The following is a 24,274-nucleotide window of genomic DNA, read 5'->3' on the forward strand; positions in this document are numbered from 1 at the left end:
ATCAACTGAATTAATAGTAAATGGTATTGTTTATAAAATCTGCAATATGAGAAGGAAAAAATGGAAGCTGAGATACATAATATAAATTGAATACCTGGAAACACCAATATCTTAGTTCTTAAGAAGGGAAGCATTGCCACGGGTGTGGGTGGAAGGGCTGCAGGTACAAAAACCATTCTGGAAAATTTTGTTTCCATTGCCTCACCTCAATTCCAAGAAGCATTAGGAGCTTTATTATTATTATTATTTTTTTTTGATGACGGCCATTCTGACTGGTGTGAGGCGATAACCTCATTGTAATTTTGATTTGCATTTCTCTAATGAGTAGTGATGTTGAGCATCCTTTCATGTGTTTGTTGGCAATCTGTAAACCTTCTTTGAAGAAATGTCTATTTAGTCTTCTGCCCATTTTTGGATTGGGTTGTTTGTTTTTTTGATACTGAGCTACATGAGCTGCTTGTAAATTTTGGAGATTAAACCTTTGTCAGTTCCTTCATTTGCAAATATTTTCTCCCATTCTGAGGGTTGTCTTTTTGTCTTATTTATGTTTTCCTTTGCTGTGCAAAAGCTTTTAAGTTTCATTAGGTCCCATTTGTTTATTTTTGTTTTTATTTCCATTACTCTCGGAGGTGGGTCAAAAAGGATCTTGCTGTGATGTATGTCATAGTGTTCTGCCTATGTTTTCCTCTAAGAGTTTGATAGTGTCTGGCCTTACATTTAGGTCTTTAATCCATTTTGAGTTTATTTTTGTGTATGTTGTTAGGGAGTGTTCTAATTTCATTCTTTTACATGTAGCTGTCCAGTTTTCCCAGCACCACTTCTTGAAGAGGCTGTCTTTTCTCCATTGTATATTTTTGCCTCCTTTATAAAAAATAAGTTGACCATATGTGCGTGGGTTTATCTCTGGGCTTTCTCTCCTGTTCCATTGATCTATATTTCTGTTTTTGTGCCAGCACCATACTGTCTTGATTACTGTAGCTTTGTAGTATAGTCTGAATTCTGGGAGCCTGATTCCTCCAGTTCCTTTTTTCTTTCTCAAGGTTGCTTTGGCTATTCGGGCTCTTTTGTGTTTCCATGCAAATTGTGAAAAATTTTTTCTAGTTCTGAGGAAAATGCCATTGGTCGTTTGATAGGGATTGCATTGAATCTGTAGATTGCTTTGGGTTATATAGTCATTTTCACAATGTTGACTCTTCCAGTTCAAGAACATGGTATATCTTTCCATCTGTTTGTATCATCTTTAATTTCTTTCATCACTGTCTTATAGTTTTCTACATACAGGTCTTTTGTCTCCTTAGGTAAGTTTATTCCTAGGTATTATTTTTGTTGCAATGGTAAATGCGAGTGTTTCCTTAATTTCTCTTTCAGATTTTTCATCATTAGTGTATAGGAATGCAAGAGATTTCTGTGCATTAATGTTGTATCCTGCTACTTTACCAAATTCATTGATTAGCTCTAGTAGTTTTTTGGTAGCATCTTTAGGATTCTCTATGTATAGTATCATGTCGTCTGCAAACAGTGACAGCTTTACTTCTTCTTTTCTGACTTGGATTCCATTTATATCCTTTTCTTCTCTGATTTCTGTGGCTAAAGCTTCCAAAACTATGTTGAATAGTAGTGGTGAGAGTGGGCAACTTTGCCTTGTTCCTCATCTTAGTGGAAATGCTTTCAGTTTTTTTCACCATTGAGAACGAAGGTGGCTGTAGTTTTGTCATATATGGCCTTTATTATGTTGAGGTAGGTTCCCTCCATGCCTACCTTCTGGAGAGTCTTTATCATAAATGGATGTTGAATTTTGTCGAAAGCTTTTTCTGCATCTATTGAGATTTTCATATGGATTTTATCCTTCAATTTGTTAATATGGTTGATCACATTGATTGATTTGCGTATTTTGAAGAATCCTTGCAGTCCTGGGATAAACCCCAGTTGATCATGGTGTATGATCCTTTTAATGTGCTGTTGGATTCAGTTTGCTAGTAGTTTGTTGAGGATTTTGCATCTATGTTCATCAGTGATATTAGCCTATAGTTTTCTTTCTATGTGACATCTTTGTCTGGTTTTGGTATCAGGGTGATGGTGGCCTCGTAGAATGAGTTTGGCAGTGTTCCTCCCTCTCCTATATTTTGGAAGAGTTTGAGAAGGATAGTTGTTAGCTCTTCTCTAAATGTTTGATAGAATTTGCCTGTGAAGCCATCTGGTCCTGGGCTTTTGTTTGTTGGAAGATTTTTAATCACAGTCTCAATTTCAGTGCTTGTGATTGGTCTATTTATATTTTTTATTTCTTCTTGGTTCCATCTCGGAAGGTTGTGCTTTTCTAAGGATTTATCCATTTCTTTCAGGTTGTCCATTTTATTGGCATATAGTTGCTTGTAGTAATCTCTTATGATCCTTTGTATTTCTGTAGGGTCAGTTGTTACTTCTCCTTTTTCATTTCTAATTCTATTGATTTGAGTCATCTCCCATTTTTTCTTGATGAGCTGGCTAAAGGTTTATCAATTTTGTTTATCTTCTCAAAGAACCAGCTTTTAGTTTTATTGATCTTTGCTCTTGTTTCCTTCATTTCTTTTTCATTTATTTCTGATCTGATGTTTATGATCTCTTTCCTTCTGCCAACTTTGGGGTTTTTTGGTTCTTCTTTCTCTAATTGCTTTAGGTGTAAGGTTAGGTTTTAATTGAGATGTTTCTTATTGCTTGAGGTAGGATTGTATTGCTATAAACTTCCCTCTTAGAACTGCTCTTGCTGCATCCCATAGGTTTTGGGTCATTGTGTTTTCATTGTCATTTGTTTCTAGGTATTTTTAAATTTCCTCTTTGATTTCTTCAGTGATCTCTTGGTTATTAAGGAGTGTATTGTTTAGCCCCCATGTGTTTATATTTTTTACAGATGTTTCCCTGTAATTGATATCTACTCTCATAGCGTTGTGGTCAGAAAAGATACTTGGTATTATCTCAATTTTCTTAAATTTACCAAGGCTTGATTTGTGACCCAAGATATGATCTATCCTGGAGAATGTTCCATGAGCACTTGAGAAGAAAGTGTATTCTGTTGTTTTTGGATGGAATGTCCTATAAATATCAATTAAGTCCATCTTGTTTAATGTATCACTTAAAGCTTGTGTTTCCTTATTTATTTTCATTTTGGTTGGTCTGTCCATTGGTGAAAGTGGGGTGTTAAAGTCCCCTACTATGATCGTGTTACTGTCGATTTCCCCTTTTATGGCTGTTAGCATTTACCTTATGTATTGAAGTGCTCCTGTGTTGGGTGCATAAAAATTTACATTGTTATATCTTCTTCTTGGATTGATCCCCTGATCATTATGTAGTGGCCTTCTTTGTCTCTTGTAATAGTCTTTATTTTAAAGTCCATTTTGTCTGATACGAGAATTGCTACTCCAGCTTTCTTTTGATTTCTATTTGCATGAAATATCTTTTTCCATCCCCTCACTTTCAGTCTGTATGTGTCCCTAGGTTTGAAGTGGGTCTCTTATAGACAGCATATATACGGGTCTTGTTTTTGTATCCATTCAGCCAGTCTATGTCTTTTGGTTGGAGTATTTAATCCATTTACATTTAAGGTAGTTATTGATATGTTTGTTCCTATTACCGTTTTCTTAATTGTTTTGGATTTGTTATTGTAGGTCTTTTCCTTTTCTTGTGTTTCCTACCTAGAGACGTTCCTTTAGCATTTGTTATAAAGCTGGTTTGGTGGTGCTGAATTCTGTTAACTTTTGCTTGTCTGTAAAGGTTTAGATTTCTCCGTTGAATCTGAATGAGATCCTTGCTGGATAGAGTAATCTTGGTTGTAGGTTTTTCCATTTCATCACTTTAAATATGTCCTGCCACTCCCTTCTGGCTTGCAGAGTTTCTGCTGAATCATCAGCTGTTAACTTTATGGGGATTCCCTTGTATGTTATTTGTTGCTTTTCCCTTGCTGCTTTTAAAATTTTTTCTTTGTATTGAATTTTTGATAGTTTGATTAATATGTGTCTTGGAGTGTTTCTCCTTGGAATTATCCTGTATGGGACTCTCTGTGCTTCCTGGACTTGATTGACTATTTCCTTTCCCATATTAGGGAAGTTTTCAACTATAATTTATTTTTTAAACATCTTTATTGGAGTTTAATTGCTTTACAATGGTGTGTTTGTTTCTGCTTTATAACAAAGTTAATCAGTTATACATATGTTCCCATATCTCTTCCCTCTTGCGTCTCCCTCCCTCCCACCCTCCCTATCCCACCCCTATAATTTCAGATATATTCTCAGTCCCTTTCTTTTTCTCTTCTTCTGGGGCCCCTATACTTTGAATGTTGGTGCGTTTAGTGTTGTCCCAGAGGTTTCTGAGACTGTCCTCAATTCTTTCCATTGTTTTTTTCTTTATTTTGCTCTGTGGTAATTATTTCCACTATTTTATCTTCCAGGTTACTTATCCATTCTTCTGCCTCAGTTATTCTGCTATTGATTCACTATAGAGAATTATAAATTTCATTTATTGTGTAGTTCATCATTGTTTGTTTGCTCTTTAGTTCTTCTAGGTCCTTGTTAAATGTTTCTTGTATATTCTCCATTCTATTTCCAAGATTTTGGAACATCTTTACTGTCATTGCTCTGAATTCTTTTTCAGGTAGACTGCCTATTTCCTCTTCATTTGTTTGGTCTGGTGGGTTTTTGCCTTGCTCTTTCATCAGCTGTGTGTTTCTCTGTGTTCTCATTTTGTTTAACTTACTGTGTTTGGGGTCTCCTTTTCTCAGGCTGCAGGTTCATATTTCCCACTGTTTTTGGTGTCTGTCCCCAGTGGCTAAGGTTGGTTCAGTGGGTTGTGCAGGCTTCCTGGTGGAGGGGACTGGTGCCTGTGTTCTGGTGGATGAGGCTGGATCTTGCCTTTCTGTTGGGCAGGACCACGTCTGGTGGTATGTTTTGGGGTGTGTATGACTTTATGATTTTAGGCAGCCTCTCTACTAATGGTTGGGGCTGTGTTCCTGTCTTGCTAGTTGTTTGGCATAGGGTGTCCAGCACTGTAGCTTGCTGGTCGTTGAGTGGAGCTGGGTCTTAATGTTGAGATGGAGATCTCTGGGAGATTTTTGCCATTTGATATTGCATGGAGACAGGAGGTCTCTGGTTGTCCAGTGTCCTGTATTCAGCTCTCCCATCTTTTTTTTTAACTGTATTTTTATTGTGCTAAAATACACATGACTAAATTTTACTGCCATAACCATTGTTAAGTGTACTGTTCAGTGGTATTAAAAACATTCACATTGTTGTGCAAACATCCATCCCCATAACTCTTTTCATCTTATAAAACTGAAACTCTATACCCATTAAACACTAACTCCCCCCTCCCCCCCAGCCCTTGGCAACCACCATTATACGTTCTGTCTTTATGATTTTGACCATCTTATTAAGTACCTCATGTAAGTGGAATCATACAGTATTTGTCTTTTTATGATTGGCTTATTTTACTTAATATCCTCAGGGTTCAACTATGTTGTAGCATATAGTAGAATTTCCTTCTATTTTAAGGCTGAATAATATTTCATTGTATGTATATATAGTTGAAACTTGAACAACCTGGGTTTGAACTCTGCAGATTCATTTATACAGTACCTGGATTTTTTTTTCCAATAAATGCTATGGTATTACACCATATGAGGTTCGTTGAATCCACAAATGCAGAACCATGGGTTTGGAGGGCCGGCTCTAAAGTTACATGCAGATTGTGAACTACACAGGGATCCCTGTCTCTAACCCCTTTGATTGTTCAAGGGTCCACTGTATGACATGTTGCTTATCCGTTCATCCATCCATGGACATTTGGGTTGCTTCCACGTTTTAGCCATCGTGAATAATGCTGCTATGAACACTGGTGTACAAATATTCTTCTAAACCCTGCTTTTAATTCTTTGGGGTATATACCCAGAAGTGGAATTGGTGCATCATACGGTAATTCTATTTTTAATTTTTTGAGGAACCACCATACTGTTTCACATAGTGGCTATACCAGTTTACATTCCCAACAACAATGCACAAGTGTTCCAATTTCTCTACATCCTGACCAGCACTTATTCTTTTCTGGTTTGTTTTTTTTGATATTAGGCATTCCAGTGGGTATGAGGTGATGTCTCGTTGCAGTGTTGATTTCCATTACCCTAATGATTAGTGATGTTGAGCATCATTTATGTGCTTATTGGCCATTTGTATGTCTTCTTCGGAGAAATATCTATTCAAATCCTTTGCTCTTTTTGAATCAGGTTGGTTTTTTGTTGTTGTTGAATTTTAGGAGTTCTCTATATATTCTGGTTATTAACTCCTTATCAGATACATGATTTACAAATATTTTCTCCCACTCTGGGTGTCTTTTTATTCTGTTGATAGTGTATTTTGGTGCACAGATTTTTAAAATTTTCATTAAGTCCAGTTTGTTTGTTGTTCTTTTGTTGCCTGTGTCTCTGGGGTTATATCCAAGAAATCATTGCCAAATCCAATGTCATGAAGCTTTTGTCCTTTGTTTTCTTTCCAAAAGTTTTATTGTTTTAGATCCTTGATCCATTTTGAGTTAATTTTTATATATGGTGCTAGGTAAGGGGCCAACTTCATTCTTTTGCATGTGGATATCCAGTTTTCCCAGTACCATTTGTTGAAAAGACTGTCCATTTCCCTTTGAATTGTGTTAGCATCCTTGTCAAAAAACCATTTGAGCATATATGCTAGGGTTCATTTCTAGCTCTGTGTTCTCTTCTGTTGGTCTGTATGTCTGTCTTTATGCTAATACCACACTGTTTTGATTACTGTAGCCTTTCAGTAAGTTAAGTGTGAGTCTTCTATTTTTCTTCTTTTTTTTTTTAGTTTGTTTAGGCTGTTAGGGGTCTCTTAAGATTCTGTATGAATTTTAGGATGGATTTTTCTATTTCTGTGAAAAATGCCATTGAAATTTTGATAAGTATTGCATCAAATCTGTAGGTTATTTGGGTAGTAGTCACATTTTAACAATATTAAGCCTTCCAATCCATGAACATTTGGTATGTTTTCATTTATTTATGTCTTCTTTAATTTCTTTCACCAATGTTTTGTAGTTTTCATTGTATAAGACTTTCACCTCCTTGGTAAATTTATTCCTAAGTATTTTATTCTGTTTGATGCTATTGTAAATGGGATTGTTTTTGTAATTTCCTTTTCACATTGTTCATTGTGTATAAAAATACAATTGAGTTTTGTGTGTTGACTTTGTATCCTGCTACTTGGCTGAATTCATTTGTTATTTCTAACCGTTTTTTGTGTGATCTTTAGCATTTCCTTACATATATATTTTTTTACTGAAGTATAGTTGATTTACTGTATTGTGTTAGCTTCAGGTGTCTAGCACAGTGATTCATTATTTTTGCAGATTATATTCCATTATAGGTTATTAAAAGATAATGGGTATAATTCCCTGAGCTGTACAGTATATCCTTGTTGCTTATCTATTTTGTATACTGTTGTTTGTATCTATTAATCCCACACCGCTAATTTGTTCCTGCACCTTCTCTCTCCCCTTTGGTAACCACAAGTTTATTTTCTATATTTGTAATTCTGTTTCTATTTTGCATATACACTCATTTGTATTATTTTTTTAGATTCCACATGTAAGTGATATCATACAGTATTTGTCTTTTCTGACTTGTTTTATTATGCATAATATTCTCTAGGTTCATCCAGGTTGCTGCATATGGCAGTATGTCATTGTTTTTTTAATGGCTGCATAATATTCCATTGTGTGTGTGTGTATATATATGTATATATATGTGTGTGTGTGTATGTGTGAGTGTGTGTGTATTTGTTGATCATTTCAAAGAACCATCTTTTGGTTTCATTTACTTTTTTGTTTTTCTGTTCTCTAGTTCATTTATCTCTGCTCCAATGTTTATTATTTCCTTCCTTCTGCTAGCTTTGGATTTTTTTAAAATTCTTTTTCTATTTCCTTAAGTTGTAAAGTTAGGTTTTGGTTTGAGGTCTTCTTTGTTTTTTAATGTGTTTATAACTATAAGCTTATTCCTTAGCTCCACTTTGCTGCATCCCATAAGTTTTGGTTTGTTGTGGTTTATTTTCATTCATCTCTAAGTATCAATATTTTCTAATTTGCCTTGACAATTTTTCTTTGATCCATTGACTGCTTAAACATGTGTTATTTAATCCCACAATTTTGTGAATTTTCCAATTTTCTTAATGTTATTGATTTCTAACTTTGTCCCATTATGGTCAGAAAAGATACATTTTATGATATCTGTCTTTTAAAATGTGTTGTGACTTAATTTGTGGCCTAACACATGGTCTATTCAGGGAAATGTCACATGTACACTTGAGAAGAGTGGGCTTTCTGTTGTTGTTGGGTAGAATATTCTGTATATGTTGATGGATCTGTTTGGTTTATTGTTTTTTAAGTCCTGTATTTCCTCATTTATCTTCTCTCTGGTTGTTTTTTCTGTTCTGTGTGGGGCATTAAACTCTTTCCAACTCCTATTGAATGGTCTGTTTCTCCCTTCAGTTCTGTCCATTTGTCTTTCACATATTTTGGTGGTCTGTCATTAGATACATAAATATTTGTAATTATAATATCTTCTTCCTCTATTGAAATTTTGATTAATATATGATGACCATCTTTGTCTCTTGAAACCTTTTTTTTTTTTTTTTTTTTTTTTTGTGGTACGCAGGCCTCTCACTGCTGTGGCTTCTCCCATTGCGGAGCACAGGCTCCGGACATGCAGGCTCAGTGGCCATGGCTCACAGGCCCAGCCGCTCCATGGCATGTGGGATCTTCCCAGACTGGGGCACGAACCTGTGTCCCCTGCATCGTCAGGTGGACTTTCAACCACTGTGCCACCAGGGAAGCCCTCTTGAAACCTTTTTTGATTTAAAGTTTGTTATGTCTGATATTAGAATAGCCACCTCTGCTCTCTTTTGCTTACTATAAGAATGGAATATCTTTTTCCATCCTTTTACTTCTAACCTGTTTGTGTCTTTGGATCTCAAGTCTCTTGTAGATAGCATATGGTTGGATCATGTGTTTTTATCCATTCTGCCAGTCTCTGTCTTTTGATTGGAGAGTTCAGTCCATTTACATTTAAAATAATTACTGATAAGTAGGGATTTCTGTCATTGCATTATTTGTTTTCTATATGCCTTATAGCTCTTTTCTTCTAGTGTTATTGAGATGTAATTGACATATAGCACTGTATAAGTTTAAGGTATACAGCATAATGGTTTGACTTATATACATTAAGTTTAGGGTGTACAGCATAATGGTTTGACTTATATACATCATGATTACCACAGTAAGTTTAGTGAACATCCATCATCTCATATAGGTACAAAATAAAAGAAAAATAATGTTTTCCTTGTGATAAGAACTCTTAGGATTTATTCTGTTAAATATATTCTTATCAAGCATACAGCAGCGTTAATATTTCTCTTGTTATACATTACATCCCAAGTACTTATGTATCTTATATAACTGGAAGCCTTATAGCTTCTTTGTAGCTCAGTTCCTGCATTAGTATTCTCTTGTGTTAAGTTGATTTTTTTTTTGTACTGAAATGTTTAAATTCCTTTCTCGTTTCCTTTTTTGTCCATTCTATGGCTATTTTCTTTGTGGTTACCATGGGGATTACATTTACTGTCCTAAAGTTTTAATACTCTAATTTGAATAAATAGCAGCTTTACTCCAGTAACATACAAAAACTTTGCTCCTTTACAGCTCCAGTTTTGGTGGAGTCTTCAGGGTTTTCTATACATGACATCATGTCATCTGCAAAGAGTGACAGTTTTACTTCATCTCTTCCAGTTGGACTGTCTTTTATTTTCTTTTCTTGCCTAATGGCTCTGGCTATGACTTCCAATACTATGTTGAATAAAAGTGTTGAGAGTGGGCATCCTTTCTTGTTCCTGTTATTAGAGGAAAATCTTTCAGCTTTTCCCCATTGAGTATGATGTTAACTGCAGGCTTGTCATATATGGCAGTGGTCCCCAACCTTTTTGGCACCAGGGACCGGTTTTGTGGAAGACAGTTTTTCCATGGGCGGCGGGGTGGTGGTTCAGGCAGTAATGAGAGTGATGGGGGGTGATGGGGAGCGGCAGATGAAACTTTGCTTACTCGCCCGCCGCTCACCTCCTGCTGTGCAGCCTGGTTCCCAACAGGAACTGGGGTTTGGGGACCCCTGATATATGGCCTATATTGTAGTATGTTCCCTCTATACCCACTTTAATGTGAGCTTTTATTGTAAATGAATATTGAATTTTGTCAAATGCTTTTTCTGCATCTGTTGAAATGATCATATGATTTTATCTTTCATTCTGTTAATGACACATTATCACATTGATTTGCAGATGTTGTACCATCTTTGCATCCCTAGACTAAATCCCATAGTGTATGATCCTTTTAATGTATTGTTGAATTTGGCTTGCTAATATTTTGTTGAAGATTTTTGCATTTATGTTAATCAAGGATATTGGCCTGTAATTTGTTTTCTTGTAGTGTCCTTGTCTGGTTTTGATATTGGGGTTACTAATAATTCTTTTGAATCACTAGTCTCTTAGATTTGGAGCTACAAGTCAAAGTTATAGTACTACTGGCTTTTAAACTAATGTATTTTTTTTGTATTTTAAGTGTATTAGTCTCTTAAATTAGGTAGAAAACAGAAAGTGTAGTTACAGACCATTGTTACAGTAACACAAGTTTTTATAATTCCCCATGTATTTACCTTTATTGAAATATTTATTTCTCCATTCAGCTTCAGTTTACTGCCTATTGTCCTTTCATTTCACTGTGCAGGATTTCCTTGAGCATTTCTTGCAGGGCAGGGGTGTTGGTCACTGACTCCCTCAGCTTTTGTTTATCTGAGAATATCTTAATTTCTCCCTCACTTTTGAAGGACATTTTTGCCACAGATATAATTATTGGTTGCTAGTTTCTCTCTTTTAGCATTTTGAGTATATCAGTCTGTGGCCTCCGAAGTTTCTGATGAGAAATCTGCTGATAATCTAATTGAGGATCCCTTGTATGTGATGATTCACTTCTCTCTTTTCAAAGTTTGATTATAATGTGTCTTAGTGTAGGTCTTTGAGTCAGTCCTTTGAGCTTCTTGGATATTCATACTCATATCTTTCATCTTGAAGTTTTCATTAATTATTTCTTCAGATATTTTCTCTGCCCTTTTCTCTTTCTCTTCTCCTTCTGGGACTCTTATGATGTGTATGTTGGTACTTGCTGGTGTCCCACAGGTTCTGTTTGCTTTTCTTAGATCTTTTTTTCTTCCTTTTCCTCAGACTCAATAATTTCCACTGTCCTATCTTCATGTTCACTGATTCTTTCTTCTGCCTGCTGAAATCTGTCTTTGAATCCTTCCAGTGAATTTCTCATTGCAGTTACTGTACTTTTCATCTCCAGGATTTCTTTTGGCTTCCTTTTTGGGTTTCTTTCTCTTTATTGATACTTCCATTTTGTTCACACATTATTTTCTTGACTTTTCGACATCTTCCTTTAGTTCTTTGAGCATCTTTAAGACAGTTGTTTTAAAGGCTTTATCTAGTATATCTTCCATCAAATCTTTTTCTAGGACAGTTTCTGTTGATTTATTTTTTCCCTGAATGAGCCATATTTTCCTGTCTCTGTATGCCTTGTGATTTTTTTGTTGAACAAAAGACATGTAAATCTAATAATGTAGTAACTCTGGAAATCAGATTTTCCTCCTTGCCTGGGGTATGCTGTTTTTAATGTTTTTGTTGATTGGTTTTGGTTTTGGTTTTGGTTTTTGATTTTGATTGTTGTAGACTGTTTTTGTACCAACATCAGCCTTAAGTATGAGCTTAAGGTCTTCTCAGGTCTTTTTTGAGCATTTCCCTAGACATACACAGTCACTTTCTAATTTTCCCCATATATGCAGTTGTTTTTGAATGTCCTAGTCTTGAATGTCTGACTACCAAAAGAGGAAAAAGGAAAAAAATCAAAGTGGCATAAAAAAGGGTGTCAGCCCTTTAAATCCCCAAGAAGTCACTTCAGCTAAGAGGGAGGGGCTTTCAACAAGGGAGGGAGATGCAGCAGCAATGGCTGCCCACCTTTTTGCACCTCAGAAGCAGCAGTCAGCGTTCAGAGCACAACTCCCCAATATTTGAAAGACAGGGTCCTTTTTGCTTATGCTGGCTCCCACAAGCTGTGTGCAAGCTGCTCAAGGAACCAGAGAATAGCTTCCTGCCACGTGGCTGGGGTGGGGGGATGAGTGGCTACTGTGCTAAGAGCTAAAATTGACCAAAATTAATCACGGCTTACTGTCTGGGCCTTCCCTGGATGTTACTGAGTTCCAAAATACTTAATCAGACAAATTCTGCTGGTGTAATTGTTATCTAGGTAGGGGGACAGATGTCTGGTGCTTCCTACTCCACTATCTTCACAGAATCCTCTCCTTACATTGTTTCTCATTTGTTTTGTCTTGGATACCTAAAAAGTGGTAAATTTAAAATTGACAAGCTTTTATGAATGGAAATAACCCTATGGCAGAAAGTTATAATTGCCACAGCTATTTCCAGCAGCCTGCTGCAGAATTGATGCAAAAGGTCTTAAGTGATAGGATCCACGCATTCCTTAACTGAAGCTTTACCCTTACATCTGACTAAAGAAACATACTGTAATAAAAATGATTGAGAGTAAACGTATTATATAGAATACCTTGAATCTAATTTAGTTTCAAAATAAGGCAGAAGTGTCTACTTTGTTACAACAGATAGCTGGCAACATCTCAAAAATGGCTGTTATTCTGTGGTTGAGAAAGGCATCCTTAGAGGGTGAAACTAAAGAGAGAAGTTATTTGCTGCAACACACCTAACATATATTGATGGAACAAACAGGATAACAACAATAGATGTTCTGGTTCAAACAAGAAGAAATTCAAGATAAAAAAATAAAGTCACTGGCTAATGACATTTCTGATATCCAGCCCAGCAAATGTTGCAAATCTGTTGACTAGGTTTCAAAGCCTGGGAATACTTCTCCATGCTTTTCAACTTCACCCTCTTGGTTCTTGGTTCTGCCCTCTGAGTCATCCTTCATTTTTGATGAAAGGCAGCACATTTGCAGCTGAGTAGCTTTATCAGCCTGCTTCCTGCCAATAGAATTTTGGAAATCTAATGGCCTCCTTTCATTTTGTACCCTTTTTGTCCCTTTCATTCCAAGTTGGCAGTGTCTCTGCTGAAATAAATTTCTCAAAAACTTACTAGTCTTCTGTGAATTTCACTGGGATTCACTCCAGTAGAAAAAAAGACACATCCCCTCAGATCTTTCCAAGATAATCCTTTCTCTATTTCAGGCTCGTGCTAAAATGGCTGATGGGCAGTGCCTTTAAGTTCCTAGAGGCTCTCTGGTTTAAATGAAAGGATCCGTGAGGCATACCCTTAATCACCTGAAAGGGACCTTTGTCTAACTGAATAGTCTGAGGTTTTGATCTTTCTGAGTTTTTTTTTTTTTTTTTACATCTTTATTGGAGTATAATTGCTTTACAATGGTGTGTTAGTTTCTGCTTTATAACAAAGTGAATCAATTATATATATACATATGTTCCCATATCTCTTCCCTCTTGTGTCTTCCTCCCACCCTCCCTATCCCACCCCTCTAGGTGGTCACAAAGCACTGAGCTGATCTCCCTGTGCTATGCGGCTGCTTCCCACTAGCTATCTGTTTTACGTTTGGTAGTGTATATTAGCAAAAGGTTATATCATCACAGTCTCAACCTTTTCTATGGAGCTTGCTTTCCTGACAGTGAATCTCTTAATTTCAGTGTCTTTTGCCATCTGTAGAGTTAACTTTTAAATCAAGTCCTATTTCCTTTTTACTTAAGTTTTAACCTCAGTTTCTCCCTCTCTCTCCCCTTCCCTCCCTCTCCCTCTCTCCCTCCCTCTCTCTTCCCTCTCCTTTCCTCTGTCTCTCTCTCTCTGTCTCTGTCTCTGTTTCACTCTCAGCTTTTACCATAAGTGGCAAGGAGAAATCAGGTGGTACTTTCAAAATATTGCTTGGAAATTTTTTGCACTGTATATACAAGCTTGTTGCTTACACATGCTGCTTCCCACATCATGCAGGATACAATTTCACTAAGCTTTCTACCAAAAAAGCAAGGATCTCCCTTCCGCCAGTTTCCAATAACATGTTTCTTATTTTCTTCTGTTACTGGGCCCAGTGTGTCCATCACTTGGGGTGCTTAGCCACATGAACACACCAAGTACTTTTGATTAAAGCAGAAGCATTTATTCCTTGTGACAAGTAAGGAGACAGGGAGATAGCTCTCAAAGCCTTGTCTCCCAGCACCGCAGGATCAGGGAAGTTTAAGCTATGGGTGCATGCATATTCATGAAGGGGCAAGTGTGATATTCCATGTAGAGATGGAGTTCCAGATGGGCTTGCACAGTGTGACAACATGCTCAAACACAGTTGCAGGTTCAGAAATAGTGGCGATCCCCCACCCTTGGGGTGGAGATTTTAGCTTTAAAATGAGGCAAAGGTCACTCTAGGTTGACAAAATCCAGGTACCTTCCACTGTAGGGGGGTGTGGGTTCAATCCCTGGTTGAGGCCAAAAAGTAAAAAAAAAAAAAAAAAAAGAATGTGCTTTAGGCTGATCTGTACCTTTGGAACAGAACCTGGGAGTCATTATGACTGATTTATTATCTTTGCTGTGGTTACTTCTCCTTCCTGATAAGTCATTTGTTCCTGCATTCTTTGTTCTATTTAAAAATCGTTATTTACTGAGACCTATCCTCTGTTTCCACATGAAGACCCAGGAGGCCATAATTCATCTTTTTCTGAGTCATCGGTAAACAGAACACAAAAGAGTTCTAAAATTCACGCTCTGGGTCTCAACCTAAGTTTGTCTAGTGCGTGTTACAACTTCTCTCATTGCCTATTATTTTACTTCTGTAAGATATGACATACTCTGGTTTGACCTCACCCCTTCCTTATTACTGCCGGGCTAGCACTTCTGAGCTCTCACCAGCCATGTCCTTTTTTTTCGGGGGTGGGGGGGCGGGAGGCACACTGCACGGCATGCAGGATCTTAGTTCCCCGACCAGGGATCGAATCCATGCCCCCTGCAGTGAAAGCGTGGATTCTTGACCACTGGACTGCCGGGGAAGTCCACCAGTGGTGTCCTTAAAATCCAGATGTCAACTAAAAATCTGTTGAAGGCATTTTAGGCTTTCTCTGTCATGCTACCCGAATTCTTCCTGTCTCCTCTCACTGTCCAGTTCCAAAGACATTCCCACATTTTAGATATTTGTTAGAGCAGTAACCCACTTCCAGATACCAAACTCTGTATTAGTTTTCAATTTGTTGTGTAACAGCTCACCACAAATGTAGTGCCTTAAAACAACAAAAGGTTGCTATCTCATGCTCTCCATGGCTCAGGTGTCCAGGCACAACTTAGCTGGGTCCTCTGTCTCTGGTCTTACAAAGCTGAAATCAAGGTAACAGCTGGGCTGCATTTTCATAAGGAGGCTCAAGTTTGGAACAGAATCTCCTCTCAAGCTCATGAGAGTTGTCGGTAGACTCATTTCCTTGCAGCTGCATAAGGACCCCAGCTTCTTACTGGCTGTGACCTAGAGGCCTCAGGTACACATTAGTCCCCTGCCATGTGGCAGTCTCATGGGTCCTCTCCGAACATGGCAGCTTATTTCATCAAGACCAGCAGCAGTATCCTCACTCCAGTCTGTGAGATTATGTTCCATTATATAAGACTCAGTCATGGGAGTGACGTCATAGAACCTTTGCCATATTCTCTTGATCAGAGGCAAGTCACAGATTCTGCCTACCCCCGAGATGAGTACAGGAGTGTGACTCATTCGGAGTCACCTTAGGATATGTACCCCAAAGATGGTATAGTAGGGTGAACAATGTCCCCCAGAGATACCAAGTTATAATCCTTGGAAACTGTAAATATTACCCTATTTGGTGAAAAAGGGGGACTTTACAGTTGTAATTAAGACAGAGATCTTCAGATAAAGGGATTGTCTTAGATTATTTGAGTGGGTACCAAATGCAATCACATGTATTCTTATAGGAAGGGGGCAGGACATGTACACAGAGGAGAAGGCCATGTGAATATGGAGTAGAGAGAAGTTTAAGATGTCGGCCTTGATTGAAGATTGAAGTGATGCAGCCACAGCCAAGTAATGCTGGAGCCATAATCTCCCCCTTGAGCCTCTGTGGAGTGTATGGCCTTGCTCACTTTAATTTCTGTCTGGTAATACTGCTGTTACTCTTCTGGCCTCCAGAACTGTGATAGAACAAATTTCTGTTTCAAGCCACCCAATTTGTCACAGTTTTGTTGCATCAGCCATAGGAAATGAATACAGATGGATATTAATTGCTACATCATTGTTGCTTTTTTAATGCATTTCACTGATTACTCAGTCAGATTAAGTATCTTTTCATAAGATTCTTGACTGTCCAAGTGTTTTCTTCTGAGTTTTTCAATTTGTCTTTTGTCTCTTTTTTTAAAAAAGAAACAAAGATAAGAAAATTACTCAGTTTCTTATTGATTAGTAAAAATACTTTAGATACTCTGATTAGTAATGCTATGTCAGTTGTCCGTGTTACTGAAGAGATATTTCTTTTCTTCCAATCTATAGCTTGTCTTTCTACCTTATATAGAGTGTCTTCTGCATTCAGAAGCTTTTTATACCTTTTTTTTAAATTATGGAAACTTTTAAACATACCCCAAAGAAGAGAGAATAGTATAATGCATCTTCAATGTACATCATCTTCAACAGTTCTCGGCACTTTTTCCCAGGATTATTTCTTTTCCTTGAGGTTGTGTGCCTTTTGTGCATTATCTAAGAAATCTTTAAATAAAGACTGTGTTGCTGTTATTTGTGTAACTGAGTATTTCTGTCATGGCAAAACACTCATTTTTTGTGTGATAACACTTGTTCTTTCTAGCATTTTCTTTCTTTTTCTTTAACATCTTTATTGGAGTATAATTGCTTTACAATGGTGTGTTAGTTTCTGCTTTATAACAAAGTAAATCAGCTATACATATATATATATCCCCATATCTCCTCTATCTTGTGTTTCCCTCCCACCCTCTCTATCCCACCCCTCTAGGTGGTCACAAAGCACCGAGCTGATCTCCCTGTGATATCAAATTGCTTCCCACTAGCTATCTATTTTACAGTTGGTAATGTATATATGTCCATGCCACTCTCTCACTTCGTCCCATTTTACCCTTCCCTGTCCCTGTGTCCTCAAGTCCATTCTCTACATCTGTGTCTTTATTCCTGTCCTGCCCCTAGGTTCTTCAGAACCTTTTTTTTTTTAGATTCCATATATATGTGTTAGCATACGGTATTTGTTTTTCTGTTTCTGACTTCCTTCACTCCTTATGACAGACCCTAGGTCCATCTACCTCACTACAAATAATTCAATTTCGTTTCTTTTTATGGCTGAGTAATATTCCATTGTATATATGTGCCACATCTTCTTTATCCATTCATCTGTCGATGGACACTTAGGTTGCTTCCATGTCCTGGCTGTTGTAAATAGAGCTGCAATGAACATTGTGGTCCATGACTCCTTTTGACTTATGGTTTTCTCAGGGTATATGCCCAGTAGTGGGATTGCTGGTTCGTATGGTAGTTCTATTTTTAGTTTTTTAAGGAACCTCCATACTGTTCTCCATAGTGGCTGTATCAATTTACGTTCCCACCAACAGGGCAAGAGGCTTCCCATTTCTCCACACCCTCTCCAGCATTTATTGTTGGTAGATTTTTTGATGATGGCCATTCTGACTGATGTGAGGTGATACCTCATTGTAGTTTGGATTTGCATTTCTCTACTCATTAATGATGTTGAGCATCATTTCATGTGTTTGTTGGCAATCTGTATATGTTCTTTGGAGAAATGTCTTTTGGCCTTCTGCCAATTTTTGGATTGGATTGTTTGGTTTTTTTGATATTGTGCTGTATGAGCTGCTTATAAATTTTGGAGATTAATCCTTTGTCAGTTGCTTCATTTGCAAATATTTTCTCCCAGTCTGAGGGTTGTCTTTTCGTCTTGTTTATGTTTTCCTTTGCTGTGCAAAAGCGTTTAAGTTTCATTAGGTTCCATTTGTTTATTTTTGTTTTTATTTCCATTACTCTAGGAGATGGGTCAAAAAGGATCTTGCTGTGATGTATGTCAGAGTGTTCTGCCTATGTTTTCCTCTAAGAGTTTGATAGTGTCTGGCCTTACATTTAGGTCTTTAACCCATTTTGAGTTTATTTTTTTGTATGGTGTTAGGGAGTGTTCTAATTTCATTCTTTTACATGTAGCTGTCCAGTTTTCCCAGCACCACTTATTGAAGAGGCAGTCTTTTCTCCATTGTATATTCTTGCCTCCTTAATCAAAGATGAGGTGACCATATGTGTGTGGGTTTATCTCTGGTCTTTCTATCCTGTTCCATTGATCTATATTTCTGTTTTTGTGCCAGCACCATACTGTCTTAATGACTGTAGCTTTGTAGTATAGTCTGAAGTCTGGGAGCCTGATTGCTCCAGCTCTGTTTTTCTTCCTCAAGATTGCTTTAGCTATTTGGAGTCTTTTGTGTTTCCATACAAATTGTGAAATTTTTGTTCTAGTTTTGTGAATAATAATGCCATTTGTAGTTTGACAGGGATTACATTGAATCTGTAGATTGCTTTGGGTCATATAGACATTTTCACAATGTTGATTCTTCCAATTCAAGAACATGGTATATCTCTCCATCTGTTTGTATCATCTTTAATTTCTTTCATCAGTGTCTTATAGTTTTCTACATACAGGTCTTTTGTCTCCTTAGGTAGGTTTATCCCTAGGTATTTTATTCTTTTTGTTGCAGTAGTAAATGGGAGTGTTTCCTTAACTTCTCCTTCAGATTTTTCATCATTAGTGTATAGGAATGCAAGAGATTTCTGTGCATTAATGTATCCTGCTACTTTACCAAATTCATTGATTAGCTCAAGTAGTTTGCTTGTAGCATCTTTAGGATTCTCTATGTGTAGTATCATGTCATCTGCAAACAGTGACAGCTTTACTTCTTCTTTTCTGATTTGGATTCCTTTTGTTTCTTTTTCTTCTCTGATTGCTGTGGCTAAAACTTCCAAAACTATGTTGAATAATAGTGGTGAGAGTGGGCAACCTTGTCATCTTCCTGATATTAGAGGCAATGGTTTCAGTTTTTCACCATTGAGAGCAATGTTGGCTGTGGGTTTGTCATGTATGGCCTTTATTATGTTGAAGTAAGTTCCCTCTATGGCTACTTTGTAGAGTGTTTTCATCATAAATGGGTGTTGAGTTTTGTCAAAAGCTTTTTCTGTATCTATTGAGATGATCATATGGTTTTTCTCCTTCAGTTTGTTAATATGATTTATCACATTGATTAATTTGCGTGTATTAAAGAATTCTTGCATTCATGGGGTAAACCCCACTTGACCATGGTATATGATCCTTGTAATGTGCTGTTGGATTCTGTTTGCTAGTATTTTGTTGAGAATTTTTGCATCTATATTCATCAGTGATATTGGCCTGTAGTTTTCTTTCTTTGTGACATCTTTGTTTGGTTTTGGTATCAGGGTGATGGTGGCCTCGTAGAATGAGTTTGGCAGTGTTCCTCCCTCTGCTATGTTTTGGAAAAGTTTGAGAAGGATAGGTGTTAGCTCTTCTCTAAATGTTTGATAGAATTCGCCTGTGAAGCCATCTGGTCCTGGGCTTTTGTTTGTTGGAAGATTTTTAATCACGGTCTCAATTTCAGTGCTTGTGATTGGTCTGTTTTCATTTTCTACATCTTCCTTGTTCAGTCTCAGAAGGTTGTACATTTCTAAGAATTTGTCTGTTTCTTCCAGGTTGTCCATTTTATTGGCATATAGTTGCTTGTAGGAATTTCTCATGATCCTTTGTATTTCTGCATTGCCAGTTGTTACTTCACCTTCTTCACTTCTAATTCTATTGATTTCAGTCTTCTCCGTTTTTTCTTGATGAGTCTGGCTAAAGATTTCTCACCTTTGTTTATCTTAAAGAACCAGCTTTTAGTATTATTCATCTTTGCTGTTGTTTCCTTCATTTATTTTCGATCTGATCTTTATGATTTCTTTCTTTCTGCTAACTTTGGGGTGTTTTAGTTCTTCTTTCTCTAATTGCTTTAGGTGTAATGTTAGGTTGTTAATTTGAGATGTTTGTTTCTTGAGGTAGGATTGTATTGCTATAAACTTCCCTCTTAGAATTGCTTTTGCTGCATCCCCTAGGTTTTGGGTCATCATGTTTTCATTGTCATTTGTTTCTAGGTATTTTTTTATTTTCTCTGTGATTTATTCAGTGATCTCTTGGTTATTTAGTAGTGTATTGTTTAGCCTCCATGTGTTTGTATTTTTTACAGACTTTTTCCTGTTACTGATATCTAGTCTCATAGTGTTGTGGTCAGAAAAGATACTTGATAAGATTTCAATTTTTTAAATTTACCAAGGCTTGATTTGTGACCCAAGATATGATCTACCCTGGAAAATGTTCCATGCGCACTTGAGAAGAAAGTGTATTCTGTTGTTTCTGGTTGGAATGTCCTATAAATACCAAAGTCCATCTTGTTTAGTGTATCATTTAAAGCTTGTGTTTCCTTATTTATTTTCATTTTGGATGATCTGTCCATTGGTGAAAGTGGGGTGTTAAAGTCCCCTACTATGATCGTGTTACTGTCGATTTCCCCTTTTATGGCTGTTAGCATTTACCTTATGTATCGAGGTACTCCTATGTTGGGTGCATAACTATTTAAAATTGTTATATCATCTTCTTGGATTGATCCCTTGATCATTATGTAGTGTCCTTCTTTGTCTGTTGTATAGTCTTTATTTTAAAGTCCATTTTGTCTGATATGAGAATTGCTACTCCAGCTTTCTTTTGATTTCCATTTGCATAGAATATCTTTTTTCCATCCCCTCACTTTCAGTCTGTATGTGTCCCTAGGTCTGAAGCGGGTCTCTTATAGACAGCATATATACGGGTCTTGTTTTTGTATCCATGCAGCCAGTCTATGTCTTTTGGTTGGAGCATTTAATCCATTTACATTTAAGGTGGTTATTGATATGTTTGTTCCTATGACCATTTTCTTAATTGTTTTGGGTTTGTCATTGTAGGTCTTTTCCTTCTCTTGTGTTTCCTACCTAGAGAAGTTCCTTTAGCATTTGTTTTAAAGCTGGTTTGGTGGTGCTGAATTCTCTTAGCTTGTGCTTGTCTGTAAAGGTTTAAATTTCTCCATCTAATCTGAATGAGATCCTTGCTGGGTAGAGTAATCTTGGTTGCAGGTTTTCCCTTTTCATCACTTTAAATGTCCTGCCACTCCCTTCTGGCTTGCAGAGTTTCTGCTGGAAGATCAGCTGTTAACCTTACGGCAATTCCCTTGTATGTTATTTGTTGTTTATCCCTTGCTGCTTTTAATATTTTTTCTGCATATTAAATTTTTGATAGTTTGATTAATATGTGTCTTGGCATGTTTCTCCTTGGATTTATCCTGTATGGGACTCTCTGCACTTCCTGGACCTGATTGACTATTTCCTTTCCCATATTAGGGAAGTTTTCAACTATAATTTCTTCAAATATTTTCTGTCCCTTTTTCTTTTCTTCTTCTGGGACCCCTATAATTTGAATGTTGGTGTGTTCAGTGTTGTCCCAGAGGTCTCTGAGACTGTCCTCAATTCTTTTCATTCTTTTTTCTTCATTCTGCTCTGTGGTAGTTATTTCCACTATTTTATCTTCCAGGGCATTTATCCGTTCTTCTGCCTCAGTTATTCTGCTATTGATTCCTTCTAGAGAATTTTTAATTTAATTTATTGTGTTGTTCATCATTGTTTGTTTGCTCTTTGGCTCTTCTAGGCCCTTGTTAAATGTTTCTTGTATTTTCTCCATTCTATTTCCAATATTTTGCATCATCTTTACTATCATTACTCTGAATTCATTTTCAGGTAGACTGCCTGTATCCTCTTCATTTGTTTGGTCTGATGGGGTTTTACCTTGTTCCTTCATCAGCTGTGTGTTTCTCTGTGTTCTCATTTTGCTTCACTTACTGTGTTTGGGGTCTCCTTTTTGCAGGTTGCAAGCTCGTAGTTCCCGTTATTTTTGGTGTCTCCCCCCCCCCAGTGGCTAAGGTTTGTTCAGTGGGTTGTGTAGGCTTCCTGGTGGAGGGGACTGGTGCCTGTGTTCTGGTGGATGAGGCTGGATCTTGTCTTTCTGGTGGGAAGGACCATGTCCGGTGGTGTGTTTTGGGGTGTCTGTGACCTTATTATGATTTTAGGCAACCTCTGTGCTAATGGGTGGGGTTAGGTTGCTGTCTTGCTTGTTGTTTGGCATAGGGTGTCTAGCATTGTAGCTTGCTGGTCATTGAGTGGAGCTGGGTCTTAGTGTTGAGCTGGATATCTCTGGGAGAGCTTTCACTGATTGACATTACATGGGGCTGGGAGGTCTCTGGTGGACCAGTGTCCTGAACTCAGCTCTCCCAACTCATAGGCACAGGCCTGACACCCAGCTGAAGACCCTGTCAGCCACATGGCTCAGAAGAAAAGGGAGGAAAAAGGAAAGAAAGAAAGAAAAACAATAGTTATTAAAAGAAAAATAAATATTATTAAAAATAAAAATTTTTTAAAGTAGAAAAGGAAAGAAAGTAGAGAGCCACCAAACCAAAAAACAAATCCACCAATGATAACAAGCGCTAAAAACTCTACTAAAAAAAAGAAAAGAAAAAGGACAGACAGAACCCTAGGACAAATAGTAAAAGCAAAGCTGTACAGACAAAATTACACAAAGAAGCATACACATACACACTCACAAAAAGAGAAATAGTTAATAATATATATATATATTAAAAGAAAAGGAAGAGAGCAACCAAATCAATAACCAAATCTACCAATGATAATAAACTCTAAATACTAAACTAAGATAGACGTAAGACCAGAAACAAATTAGGTGCCGAAAGCAAACCCCAAGTCTACAGTTGCTCCCTAAGTCCACCTCCTGAATTTGGGATGATTCGTTGTCTATTCAGGTATTCCACAGATGCAGGGCACATCAAGTTTATGGTGGAGATTTAATCCGCTGCTTCTAAGGCTGCTGGGAGATATTTCCCTTTCTTTGTTCACACAGCTCCTGGGGTTCAACTTCGGATTTGACCCTGCCTCTGCATATAGGTCGCTGGAGGGCGTCTGTTCTTCACTCAGACAGGACGGGGTTAAAGGAGCAGCTGCTTCAGGGGCTCTGGCTCACTTAGGCCGGGGGGTGGGAGGGGTGCGGATGCGGGGCGAGCCTGCGGTGGCAGAGGCCAGCGTGACGTTGCACCAGCCTGAGGCTTGCCGTGCGTTCTCCCGGAGAAGTTGTCCCTGGATCCCGGGACCCTGGCAGTGGCGGGCTGCACAGGCTTCCAGGAGGGGAGGTGTGGACAGTGACCTGCGCTCGCACACAGGCCTCTTGGCAGCAGCAGCAGCAGCCCCAGCGTCCCACGCCCCTCTCTGGGGTCCGCGCCGTTAGCCGCGGCTCGCACCCGTCTCTGGAGCTCCTTTAAGCAGCGCTCTTAATCCCCTCTCCTTGTTCACCAGGAAACAAAGAGGGAAGAAAAAGTCTCTTGCCTCTTCGGCAGCTCGAGACTTTTTCCCGGACTCCCTCCCAGCCAGCCGTGGTGCACTAGCCCCCTTCAGGTTGTGTTCACGCCACCAACCCCAGTCCTCTCCCTGGGATCCGACCGAAGCCCGAGCCTCAGCTCCCAGCCCCGGCCGCCCCGGCGGCTGAGCAGACAAGCCTCTCGGGCTGGTGAGTGCAGGTCGGCACCGATCCTCTGTGCGGAAATCTCTCCGCTTTGCCCTCCGCACCCCTGTGGCTATGCTCTCCTCCTCGGCTCCGAAGCTTCCCCCCTCCGCCACCTGCAGTCTCCGCCCGCAAAGGGGCTCCTAGTGTGTGGAAACCTTTCCTCCTTCACGGCTCCCTCCCACTGGTGCAGGTCCCGTCCCTATTCTTTTGTCTCTGTTTATTCTTTTTTCTTTTGCCCTACCCAGGTACTTGGGGAGTTTCTTGCCTTTTGGGAGGTCTGAGGTCTTCTTCCAGCGTTCAGTAGGTGTTCTGTAGGAGTTATTCCACATGTAGATGTATTTCTGATGTATTTTGGGGGAGGAAGGTGATCTCCCCATCTTACTCCTCTGCCCTCTTGAAGGTCTCTCTTTAGCTTTTACTTTTTTATAAATGTTACTTTATGTGTAGCAATTTCTAATATGTATAAAGCATTATCGA

The 24,274-nt window shown here is 38.2% G+C and overlaps 1 protein-coding gene across 2 annotated transcripts in view; it reads left to right on the forward strand.

Moving 5' to 3' along the window:
- FAM13A (family with sequence similarity 13 member A) overlaps nucleotides 1–24,274 on the forward strand; it is a 329,977-nt gene that overhangs the window by 92,701 nt on the left and 213,002 nt on the right. The gene's annotated exons all lie outside the window — the stretch shown is intronic.

The sequence above is a fragment of the Mesoplodon mirus genome (assembly GCF_964341445.2).
Source record: "Mesoplodon mirus genome assembly, chromosome: 2".
NCBI lineage: Eukaryota > Metazoa > Chordata > Mammalia > Artiodactyla > Ziphiidae > Mesoplodon > Mesoplodon mirus.